The sequence below is a fragment of the Scleropages formosus genome, chromosome 1 (genome assembly GCF_900964775.1).
Source record: "Scleropages formosus chromosome 1, fSclFor1.1, whole genome shotgun sequence".
NCBI classification, from domain to species: domain Eukaryota; kingdom Metazoa; phylum Chordata; class Actinopteri; order Osteoglossiformes; family Osteoglossidae; genus Scleropages; species Scleropages formosus.
The window spans coordinates 45,208,234-45,222,041 of NC_041806.1; positions in this window are offsets into that span (position 1 = coordinate 45,208,234).

Consider the following 13,808-nt stretch of genomic DNA (forward strand, 5'->3'; position numbering starts at 1 on the left):
TGTTACCTTGTTTTATTTTTTTTTTTTAACGATTCTTTACATTTGTTTGTTTATTCGTTAGTTAAGTTTACTTGCTGCTTAGCCTCACCCCTTTGCACCATTCAGACCCAATGAACTGACTCATTCATTTGAGTCTAATGAGCTGTTTATTTCAATTATGTCGAACGACTTATATTAGTTTACAAAGTGCTGTACGTAACTCTGTGCTGATGGCTCTATGACTATTTGGTACTGGTCAATTTGGTATATTGCTGTCAATTTAATACCCAATTTTAAGCCAATTAGTGTCTAAGTAATTTAGAATAATTAATCGGAATTAAAGTGGTTTAACAATAATTGAAACACCGTTGAACTCTTTTTTTAAGATCGTATAGATTAATTCCTAGCCTCCACAGTCATAGCAGTATAGGTGTCCACAGCGTGTGGCTTCAGGTACAACTGGGGAAAAAAATGTATGTATTGCTTGTGATCAACATGTGAACTTTGCCTCGAAAACGTCACATAACTGATCAATACTGATCAGACCTAAAGGTTGCCAGGTCAAGTCCCAGTACTGCTGTAGTGAGCAAGGAGTGAGCAAGGTATTTACCGTGAAGTGAAACAGTAGAAATTCCCAGATGTCAGTAGATCAAATACTTCAAGCTATTTTGTTAGTGACAGCTAAGCAATTAATTAATATTTGAATTCAGTTCTGTCCTGTAGCTGTTTACTCTGCACAAGGGCACACACATCCACAAGGATATGAATAACAGTTAAACCTCTCACAAAAGGTCAGCGTGAACCTCTTTGCCTTGAGTGTAGTAGTATCTACACTGTTTTCAGTGTTCACAAAATGCTTTATGAAAGCAATTGTGCTGTAGAGGAATTATTAATATCAATGTACTGGTTTTCAGGTTCTTCCCCAGTTATTTCCCATCAGAAAATTATGAGAAGACTTAAAGTGAATGAGACAAAAACGGTTAAAAAATTCCCGTTGTAGTCTGCTGATGTGACTTTGGGAAACGTCTTTTGTGATACATTTGCAAAACACTTCACTACATGTGTCTGCACTTCAAAAAGTAATCCGATTACTCCCTCAGAGTAACTTCACCAGAAATAACAATTAAACTAAATCTTTTTTTCCAATTAACTGGTTTGCTGACCTCAGTATTGTGTAATTGTTTATTGATCTAAAAAAAAAACTTTACATTTCCGGATTACTTTTCTTTCATTTGAAATGGGAAGAGTCTTAATTAAAATGGAAGGTGTGAGTTCTCTTGCTATCTTTCGGCATGTGTTAATGACTATGTACTTGACAGCTGGCAAAATAGTGTCTCTCACCGTTGAAAACATGAGCCACACAAGAGATCCTCAGCTTATCACCAGCAACCATATCTCTGTCCCAACAGCATGCAGGGTGGTAGGAGAAAATACAGAAGCACAAGGTATTTTCTTTATATAGACATTCAAACAGGAAGTATATCAGGTTGATGAAAGTATTAGAATTGGAGGTTTTAGTTTACATTTATTTAGCAGACAATTTTGTCCAAAGCAACTTCTAATGAACTCTATGTAGTGTTATGAGCCCACACACCTTATTCACCGTGGTGACTTACACTGCTAGATACACTACTTACACTGGGTCACTCATCCATACATCAGTGAAACACACTCTCTCTGTCACTCACACACTGTGGGGGAACCTGAACAGCATGCCTTTGAACTGTGGGAGGAAACCAGAGCACCCTGAGAGTGCCCACACAGACTGAGTGGGGATCAAACCCATGTCTTCTAGTACCACCCAGGCACTGTGAGACAGCAGCACTACTTGCTGTGCCACATTATTTATTTGTTTAGCTGACACTTTTCTCCAAGGTGAATTACAATGTTAAGGTGCTTACAGTTATTTACCCATTTGTACAACTAGGTAATCTTATTGGAGCAATTTTTTAGGGTAATTTGCTCAAGGGTACTACAGCTGGAGGTGGGAATCAAACCTGTGGTCTTCGGGTCCAAAGGCAGAAGCTGTAACTACTACACTATCAGCTGTCCCAACTACCATCTGTAGTTGTCAGAGCGACAGCAGCACCATGGACCACCAGGAAAGCAAACGGATGGATATTAGATCAAATCGGGCCAGAACTCCCATTAGAAGCACAAATGATGAGACTGAGGTTATCGTATTTACGGTTGTCTTGCAAACATCGGATTCTCTGAAAAAGACTGTAACATTTGAAAAGCAGGAGGGAGAAGAAAAAGAGCTCCAGCAACTTGATGGATGGACTCAATCAGTGTAACAATGGACGCACCCCTTTCAACAGTAAGAACACGAGTAGAGGGCAGGTTTCTGGACACATTCTATTTATACGGTCGCCAAGAGTTGAAAGCGACTCGACGGCACTTAACAATAAGCTTCAGCCAGGTCGGTGCCATTCTGACACGTGATGGGTGATGACTCACACCACCATTGCAATTTGAGACGACGACTCGCAGCCCTCACAGCAATTTACTTATACGTGGCCCTGCGGGACCTTTTATTCCGCCATGACGGAGACACCCCAGCCCCCAGTGCTGCAACACAGCACTGTACCCTGCCGCGTGCTTCAGTGGAGTCCAATATCCGACCTTTTCACGCTGACAGCGATGCATTCGTAAGAATGAGCATCTGGCAGTCCTGTCCAATCGCCGGTCAACCGCTCTTAATCCTTGCTGCTGTTTTCTTAATATTACACGGCAGCTTGTTTTGACAAAAATAAAATTTATTTGAGAGCTGGATAAATCACCCGTCAATGGAATTTACCCAAGCATGCATTTGAGTGTCAGTCACTATCGACGCAAGCGTGTTCATGTTGCCGCAACACCAAGCACGTTTGGAGCGCAGGCGTTGATGGGATGGTGGGAAATAGTACCAGTCGGGGTGTCGAGGGGTAGGTGGAGGTGGGAGATTAGGTCTAAGAGGGGTATTAACTTGGTGTGCAGCCCAGCATGTCATACCCAGCAACACCCTCTGACCCTCCAGCGGATCAGTCATCTGGGAAAGATCTGTAATCTCTAAATTAACCTGTAGATTGCCTGTAGACCTTGTGGGGAGAGGTGAGCGGATCGATAGCGCATTAATCATACGGGGGCCCACAATCTCTCTGTTCTCCCCACATTTTTCTTTTTGTTTATTACTACGCAAATGACGCTGTGCCACGATGATTTCAGGCTGAACTCAGCCAGCTACCGACCAGCCCTCAGGCATCCATTCCTCATACTGTTCAAACGAAATCCACACCCTGGAGCCAATCCCCGATGATGGGCCTTTAACCTCTTTTAGAAAAACCGACAGATTCACCCCCAACCCAGATCTTGGCAGCATCTGCACAACGTCCATTTCGGAAATTAGGAAATTCGGAAAGTGCTATCTATTAGGGAGTCACCTCCTATAACGAGACTGAAAAAAAACAGGTGTCGATGCGAAACAGCCGTTGTTGCCTGGTCACGTGTTGAGTGTGTGGTTATCACGCTCTCGGCAGCAGGCCAAAAGAGCTCATGTTAGCCAGACTCACGTCCATTAAATCGTGTTTCCAAGAAGGAAGCAGAAAGGTGGCGTCTGCACTAAGCTTCAACACCTTCAAATCCAGTCCTAATCGGACAGTGGAAGGAATGTATCCGGACACCCACTTTCAACTCTTTGTTGAAATCTGGGGACACCGTGAATATTTTTTGTTTATCAGGGCCAAAGGTGCATGTGAGCTACAAGAACGCACACCCCGAAGAGGAGCTCAAGGCGAGACAGGACACGGCCTTCAGCTATTCTCAAGGCAGCGTATGCTTCACTATGCTGCAACGGGCTAAGGTGGTGTAACACGCAGACATCAGATTCCGACAAGGAGCAATTTCCTCTCCTCTTTCTTTTATGTAAATGGGAAGAAAATTGGCTTTGAAGATGACTTTTCTCACCAGCACTCTGTAGCATCTGAAATAAGAGGAACGCAGGCCTTGCTGCACGGCTGTAGCTAGATATGGTGAATACGTAATTAGTCAGATTCGTAAGCAGAGCCCGCCTGTACTAGGTGGCTTTGCCATATTGCAGCCATAAGGGATGACGATCTACGTTCTATCTGAGATATAATCTCAAGTCATTATAAGCCTTATTATGCAGCTTATAGTGTTGTAAATGGTTAAAGATACATTAATAATGCATGGAACATTTTTAACTAAGGTGGTTTAAACTGAGATCAGGTTTTTTAACACATAAGTAGGGAGCAAAGGGCTTAAAAAGTACTTGGGTCCTGGTGTTATGAGCATTCAAGTTAAAGCTACACAGCCCCCTAACTGCATGGTGTATTGTGGTGCACGTGCATCGCGGAGTGAAGGACGAAGGCAGCGATCTTGAGAACTACATTTTTTAACGACATTCATGAGCCGAGTTAACAAAATAGTTCTGTCCATATATCCTAAATATTTGTTGGCGTTGTCATACACACACACATTTTCTGAACCGCTTGTCCCATACAGGGTCACGGAGCCTAACCCAGAAACTCAGGGCGTAAGGCCGGAGGGGGAGAGGACACACCCAGGACGGGATGCCAGTCCATCACAAGGCACCCCAAGCGGGATTTGAACCCCAGACCCACCGGAGAGCAGGACCCAGTCCAACCCACTGCGCCACCGCATCCCCTCTGTTGTCATACATAAAATACCATTTATTTTCATATTATGGCATTTATCTTCTATGGTATTATGGCATTTATTTTAACTAATTATAAGGGAAATTTTTCTTCCAGGAATTTTTTTTTAGATTATTTGACCCTCTCACAACAGGGTTTTGCCTAACAGGGTGATTTTAAAGAACAAATTAACCCAATTAATTAGCACAGAAACAATGTAGTTACATATTCAGGAAAATAGATGGAAAATCATAGAGATGTATTCAGAGATACTGTAATTAAATAGTTATGTTGCAGCGAGTACTGGGTGGCAGTACTGCACTGCTGTGTTTGCTCCCCGTTAAAACACATATTACAACACAGGCAACTTGACTCTAAAGATTCTATAGAACAAAAGCACACTTAGACACTTTTTCCTAACTAATGTTGAACTGAAAGTGAGTGTGATTTTTTTTTTCCCTAGTGTCCTTGGTGCAGAGTCCGTGGGTATATCGTATTTGACTGGAAATGTGTTTTTCAATAGCTTGGTATCTTAAAACAGAACATGTGAAAAACTAACAGGGAAATGACGAGTTCAAATAGAGGGTCAGTGTATCCACAATAACAGGCGGTTCTGAAGTTGACAGCAGAGTGATTCATGAATGACATTTAATGTGTGAAAGTCAAACGATGACAGGTAGCTGGGTAGCAACACTCAATCTTGATGTTATGCTGACGTTTAAGCAGACTGCAAATGAGTGATGACCAGTGGTTACAGACATAACTTGTCTTCGAAGTTCTGGAAAATTGTGACGTGGTTTCATAAATAAGAGAAGAAATACATTTATGGATTGATGCAAGTTTACCTCATATAGTAAAGGGACCACATGGACCCTCACCAAAAGCAAGTGGTAAAGTACTATAACTTTCAGATTGCAGGAAAAGAGGTCAACAAAACGTGTCCTTTTGCAGAAAATGTCTTCAAAAGATTGCAGTGTCTAGCTCAGAGCCTTGACCTCAAATTGACAGAACATCTTCGGGGGAAAAATATTACCCAGAATTAGGGCAAGGTCATGCTCTTCGGCAGTGGAATTTCATATTGCCTTAAAGGAGAAGTGGGACACAATACCACCTACTTCCAACGAATAATAGAAAGTCGAACATAAATATAATGCATCATTTGTTAAGGTCAAAAGTGTGGTCAACATGCTATCCTTTTCCAGAATACATTAAAATACGTGTTATGGCTTTCAGTAGACTACTGTGTTAAATAAAATACAGGGGGTCCTCAGCTTATAATGGAGTTTTCTTCAGCCTTTTTGTAATTTCCAAATGTCCTTATGCTGTATTCTATATAATGTAAAGATAATGTAAAACTATTAACATCAATAAATGCTATGTTGTATAATAGGGCTTTGTTATATTTTTTCAGTAGTTTTACACATTATTTATGGAAAAATAATACTAATGTAGAATAATAATGCTATAAATTTAAGACAATATTATATTTCCATGCTGCACTATTAGTTTCATTTTCGTTTCTAAATCTTTTTTGCGGTTTCTTTTCTTTCCCATCTGAACATTTACATTTTTATAAGCTAGCTATTGTAAGAAAATAAAACAAACAAAACATTCTGTAAATAAAACAGCATTTTTGTAAGAAAAATGCAATGGCTGATAGTCACACTCATTGAGCGAATAAGAAATTTTAATGCTCTGTGCCTTCACAGCCAACCACTGTTTTTATACAGAGGATAGAGCAGTCATAATTAGACATTACAACCAAAATCATGACTCAGAAATAATCATAATAATAAGATAGATAGGTCATCGTAAGTCTGGATTGTTGTTAAGTTGCATGTCATAAGTCGAGGACAAGCTTCTATAAGAGAAATGTGTATAGGGTCAAAGCGCCAGAACTTTCCACAGCCCTTCCTGAAGCATCCATTTTTGTTTTAGATACTTTGTATGCAAGGGAGGAAATGTCAGCATGATGTCAAAGGGGTTAGCTCAGCTCCGTGTGTGAATGTCAGTGCTCGAGGGACACCGTTTGGCACTACAAAATCTTGTGACAACCATGTTACCACAAGGGAGAGCTCAGACAATTTCATTGCGCATGTTGGCCTTAAAGGTCACAGTGGAATGTCATTGCGATTTGTTTATAAAGTCAGACCTGACATGGAATATGTACAGGAACAGATTTCTAGAAAAGTGAAGCGAACAAATCAATTTTTTCTCTGTTTCGAGTAGCTTCTTTAAAGAAATTCTTTCCCCCCCGTTTGATTCCTGTTAAATTTCCTATGTCTCGTCGAATCATTAGTACTGCCTGCTGTAGATGTGTAGCGTAGTGACGTCATGTCTAATTTCAGCGTTCAGACACAAAGACGTGATATTGCTACATTTAGTTTGACTTTCAGGTTTTTAGACGCAGCAACCAACATCATGTTTACTTGACCCAGATGTTTTAGAAGACGATAAACTCGCTGTGTTTTGTTGTTCGAAAAGGCCAAAAATCTACTGAGGGTGGTACCAGAATGAACACTTCTTGAGTTCTGTTTTTACTTTACCGCTAGCAACTACAGAACAGTATTTGCAGTGCAAAAAGCAGCACGGCTTTATTTATTGGAAGACACTTTAATTCCCTCTTCCCATTTTCACGTCCTGTTGTCTTGGCAGTGTCCCAGGTCCCTGGAGGTTTTCCAAGGCCTAAGAGATTAAATGAAAACTATGTGCAGAAGTAGCAAGTGCCAGACAAATCCTTTGTGTCTTATTCTACAAAATTCATGACTGGAAGTGACAATTTCTTTATCGCTTTCTCCTGAATCTGATTTTATTCCGAGCTCACCTTGGAATATGTGCTCACCCCTTGTTTGTGATGCAGACGGGACCTCTGCATCACCGTGTCATTATTATGACCTTGCCTGGGCCAGTGCCAAGAAGGGAATTATCTATATGGTGGCACTGTTTGATCTTGAGTTTATTACTGGCCTCGAGAGCTGAACTAGTATTACCCAACAGAATTCACTTAAACTGCCAGTAAAACAGCTCAAGACAGTTTAACCAAAAATGAAGGCAGCAGTTCAGAAGTAACAGAAGTTCCTTCCTCCTGCATTGCGATACCCATTAAGATCGAGAAGATGGAGCAATTTGAACTCCATCTCACCATTGATCTCTGCAAGCTAGGAACTATCTTAGAGTAAGTTATCATTGGTTTATGTACTGAGGTTTTCAGATGGAAAATAGTACATTTAATTTCACTGCATTAAAGACTCACATTAACTGCTGCATTTTGTAAGCTAAACGGCATTCTTTAAAATCTGAATTATCCAAAGAGGTGAGTGAGTGTATATTTTTTTAAAAATCATTTTTAAATTTCTTTTTGATTTGGTTATTGGTTGCTTTTTTGTAATGTCTTGGAATCCACTCCTCCGGGAAAGTCTCATTTGCCAAGATTTATTTAGAAAGATTTCCTGGACAACGACCACTTCTCTTTCTTACACTGCGTCAAGGACACAGAGTAAAGATGTCAGGCCATAATTTAGGCCCCTTTCAATAAATCTGGTTCAGTCCTGCCTATTGAAGTTGAACAATGCTCAGTTATGGCCTTGATTACTTTTTAGATGATCCCAGAAGAGCGAAGTTACAGAACACGAAAAATGATAGCTTGATAATGCTACCCAAAGAACCTTGATTGAGCAGAATTTTATTATCAAATTTAACTGGAATTGCATTAGAATTACATTAGACATTGTGGCACCCCCATAAAGTTTTCTTTTTAAAGTCGCTGCTTTTTTAGAAGTTCAAAGTCGAAGCGTTCTTCATTATGACAGCTTTCTCTTATATTGTCAAAACAGTCTTCAAACTGGTCCTTCAACATATCGTGTTCACCCAAACAGTGCAAACTTTCAGACTATCTTCTTCTCACTCATATCTAATGATGAATGACAGAAATAGAAAAACAAAAAACATATGAATCCACTCAGAGTGCTTTTGTCTGGGTTTGCATTAAAATTTAAAGGGAAAGACAAAATGTTAATTAATATTTATAAGCAAAATTCTAAACAAGCTAAAAATTCATTGATATTGAAAATTTGTTTTATTTTGCAACAGATCCAACACAGCATATTATTTCTCACTGCTATTGACATTAGGCTTAAAATGTGCTGGAGCATTTGTACTTACCAGAACATTTATACTCTAACTACAAGTAAATACACTTTATGAAAGTAAAGACAATGTTGTAACAGTTGATGGCTTATAATGATAAGAGTTTAGTCCCAACTTTGAATTGAGTACAAAGACTGAAATGAATAAATGTAAAGTGATATGGTTCTAAGCAAGTACCTGTTGCTGGAACACAATGTAATACTTCAGGGCAGAGCTCTGAGTAATAGACTAAAACACATAATTTCAAGTTAGTGACTTCTGTCATTCAACGTTGTCATTTTTCCACATTGTAAAAACGTACTGTAGTAGATAAAACAAACAGGTAAGTCAGGTGGTTTGTCCACACCACCGTGGCCAGGGGACATCAACATTGCTTCCAGTACCATGACATTTTATAGCCCCAGACTACTATCTAAACTCAGATGTGCAAATAAATATAAATAGATAGTCAACATTAATTTTCCTACTGATTCCTTATCATAGGCAAAAAAATATTTACAAAAGAGGGACCCTGCTTTATTCTATTGCTGCATGTTTCCTGCAAACTGAATGCTGTGAATTGAGCAGTCTTTGGTGGATGGCAAGTTATTATGAATTCTGATATATTGCAATATAGTTCTGCACAGAACAAAATGAAAAGTGTTCAATTCTGACCAAATTGGTAGGTAAAAACAGAAACATTATATTTGCTATGCATATTGTTGCTATAAATGTTGGATGATTAGTTTTCATGAGGTAAAAATGGTCATCATTCTCTCAGTTTTTTTTTCATCTGCAAAATATGAAGGTCAACTCTAAAAGACCAGGAACCTAGTTCACTGGTTTACACACACACACACACTTTCAGAACCGCTTGTCCCATACGGGGTCGCGGGGAACCGGAGCCTACCCGGTAACACAGGGCGCAAGGCCGGAGGGGGAGGGGACACACCCAGGACGGGACGCCAGTCCATCGCAAGGCACCCCAAGCGGGACTCGAACCCCAGACCCACTGGAAAGCAGGACCCGGTCCAACCCACTGCGCCATCGCGCCCCCTTGCTGGTTTACTGCCACAGATATCCGAAAGTGAAAGTGTAATGTACAAATGGCTGCTAGAAATCCCTTGCTGAAACCCCAAGTCGATATATCTAGGAAATCCAAATTAGCCCACCTCATTTATCATTATCCCCCCTCCTTTTTACACACACCTCCCGCTGGCTATGGAATTTACCTCTCTCATAGCCATTTATCAATAGGGCTGCCCCAGGCTATAGTACACAATCTTCCGGTTGAAACTTCTAGAGATAAATTAATCATAACGTCACGATGGATGAGCAGAGCGACATGGAAAGTAATCTGGGAGCCAAGCTGCAGAGAGGTCCCCTAGTAAAAGTGACGCAAGAAAAACAGATTGATAATGACAAGGCCTAGCAGACACACATAGTGATGCTTCCAAAATTAGAACCCGTGTGGAAAACATTCCCCCCAGTGAATGCTGAATACAGATATCTACAGACCGACATTAATGCAATTATGATAGCTATAACGCACTAGTTTCCCTGACAGCCTGTCTGCATGTATATGTAAGTTTTATTGGTAGTGAGCAACTAAGTATTTTGAGTTTACGTCTGTAAAATGTAAAAAGAAAAAAATGTCAAGGAAATATATTCACCATTTGTTGGGGAAAATGTCAGCATATATGTTGCATCACTGCATCTTTTGCTGTTGTTGTTGTTGTTACACAGCCGACAATTTCATCCGAGGCTGCTAGGAATTTTCTCCCCATTTGTACAGCTGGATACTTCTTTGAAACCAAGATTCTGATCAAGAACTTTGTTCAGGGCAGTCACAACAGGAGCCCTTCAGGTTAGACATCCATATTGCCGACCCTCCGGATTCCTCCAGCCCCTCTTCTAGACAATAAAACCTCCAGCACAGATCTGGGTGCCTTGAACTTGGCTGCCAGCCTCTCATGCTGTTGTCTGCAGGAGGCAAGTAATTATCACCGATTTACACCGACGCTGGAGAGCACGTCTACTCATCGCCTTGTGACTGGACTTGGATCAAAGGTTCGCTGATTCAAAGAGAAGAAGTCTGCTGAAGGCATGACCCCAAGCAATCGTACCTGGACCACTCAGGCACCAACCAGGCACGATCAACTCATTAGTGTGAACAAAAGCAGGAGTTCAGGTAACTGCGTAGGGCCAATAGCTGGACAGGTTCATGGGGGTTCATTGCACATACAAATTCTTGTGTAACAGGTGTAGAATGGGGTATGGGGGGGATATGTAATCATGCCTCCCCTCCATCCATACACATTTTTGAAAGACACTCAAAATCCTTTCTGCTTTTTCTCCAAAAACGTGCCGCAATCTGTTGAATGCTGCTCCAAATTTGACAGTGGTCTAGCAGTTAGCAATAATGGCTTGTAACCCTAAGGTTGTTGGTTGAAATACACTTCTCTCACTGCTGTATTGCCGTTGGGTACTGCATTTACCCTGAACTGTTCCAGTACAAATACCCTGCTGTAGAAATGGGTAAACAGCGGTATGTTGCTTTGGGTAAAGCTGTCAGCTAAGTGAAGAATGAATGATATATGAGAGCTACTATTTGGACCTGGTAACAAAGCACCGCAATATACATAAGTGTAATTACAGTTTTGTATTTAATCTTTAGTCCCCTGCAGTAATCAATCTTGAAATGACTGCAAATTTGCACTATGCCTGGTTAAATAGTTAAGACTTCTGTGAAATGTGCTCATTTTGGTGGTGTTTGTTGATCAGGCTCCTAAGTGAGTCGGTGCAACAGGCTCATTTTCAAACTCAGGCTGCCTCCCACGGATCTGACCGCAGCTTCAGTGTGAGTTATATCAGGACTCAGATGGTTCTGGTCAGTTAGGGTGTCCTGGCTGGATGCTCGCTGTCCCCCAGAGACAGGTCCTTCAGCTGCTCCATTAAGACATGCGTCATTTTCCCAGATGCCACCATGTTGTACAACGACAGTGTTACGAGAAGGTGTGAAAAGCCAGAGGTGTGACTCAGCTTGGCTACTCTCTGTATCCTGGTACGTTTGGGGAGATGCTGTGGTAGGGCAAGCGGACAGCAGGCACCCTGTCGTAGTATTATCGTTTCCTTTTGTTTTTGCACTCATTGAATTTTGGTGCATTAGAATAATCAGGCATAACACTGGCACATGAAAGAAAATTCCCGGGCACACCGCAGATACAATTTGATATATTAACAGCTAATTTCAGCTGAATTAAAAACCAACAGCAAGAAAAAAAGCTTTTCACAAACATAAGACGAAGGCTATACCCCGACAGTTTAAAAACAGAAACCAACATTAGACTTACAACACTGACGTTAATTTTCCCGCAGCTGCAGTAGCCTCGGAATTCCAGCACAGTTCACAGCGGGTCCCTGATTATTGCAGAGCTAATTAACAATGTGCCCCCGGCATCTCTCGGGCAGGGAATGACGAGCACCCCTATGAGCTGGGCACAGCGGCCCACTTCGCACCCGCTCCCGGGCCTGTCGCTTGGCTGTCATCCCTCCGAGCGCCGTCGTGTTTTGTTTTTAAACTCGCGGGTGTTCTGTAGGCCAGTGGCGTGATGGATTGTACGCTCCCGCAAAAACCCCTGTGAAAAATGTGTGACTGCTTTTAAACCTTTTTCAAGCTACTGAAGCTTGATGCTCTTTCTCTGTTACAAAATAAGAGAGACGGCTGTAACAAACTGCTCGTGAGGATCATATGAAAAATGAACAGGGATTTATGTCTGCGAAACAAGCCGCGGACATTGGTAGCAACAGCGCTCTTTTTGACATGGGGATTTCCTCACAGTTTCATCATGGCAATATAACGATGACAATGTGATTATTATTATTATTATTATTATTATTATTATTATTATTGCTGTTGTTGGCATTGTTCTTGTTGTTGCTGCTTTTTTGTACTTTTTTTGTTGTTACGTTGTTAAACAGCTTCAGAAAGGTGATTTTTCAGTACTTTTCTGTGTTCTGTCATGCTCACAGTTTGCTAGAGCAAATCAGGTTAAGTACCTTTCTCAAGGGTACAATAGGAGGGCCCCCCAGAAATTTAAACACCAAGGTCAAAGGGTTACATGACTACATTCCTTAACCAGTACGTGACCAGCCATGCAGGTGAAAGCCCATATCAACCGTAATCAGTGGTTTTAATTTGCTCGGAGTTTTAAATTTGTTTACAGCTCCCAGAATAGCTGTAGATGCTCGGCCAAGGGAAGAGAGCAGGAAATTAGCACAGCGGCTGGTGTGCAGAGACGTAGAGCCCTTGGGTGCAGCGGGGCATGAGAAACGGGGCCCTTACTGCCTACAAGCAAACAAGCAAAGACAAATTAGGCCTAATATTGAAAGTGTGAATAATTTTATGCACCCAAAACCCAGTTGTATTTCTGTTACAGGCATTCCAAACAGCCAAATCAACAGAAAGTTGTGCAATTATAACTGTTTGAGCCAAATATCAATTAAGAAGTAAATGATTCCTTTTAAATGAGAAAGAGGACATTATGAACAGCACCGTTTGTACAAGTCAGCCATGTCACATAATCATTTATTGATTACGATTGTTCGTTTTTTTTCTTATTTTAAACACCTAATAGCAACTGGAGAGTGAATAACTGTCAAAGAGAATAATTCAGTCCCACATTACAGCAGTCCCCTTTGCAAGAACTTTGCAATTCATCTGATTTTAATTACACATTCAATGCCAAAATTTGCATCCACACAATGTCAGTAATTACAAAGAGACCAGGGGAAGTGTTTTATAATCTCACTACTTCCCATCCTCAATGACAAGCTGGGTGCACAGAGATGAGGGAAATGGGTTTTTATTGCCTCATGTCTTCATTTAAGCAAAGATTATCACATTGTGGAAGCTCTAAAAATGAAAATGGGAAATAAAAATAATATGGAGAAAAATAGAGCAAGGCAGTGCATCAATTAAAATCTTATACAAGATCGAGCCTTTAGGGAAAAAAGCTCAATCACATGGGTGAAAAAATAAATGTAATG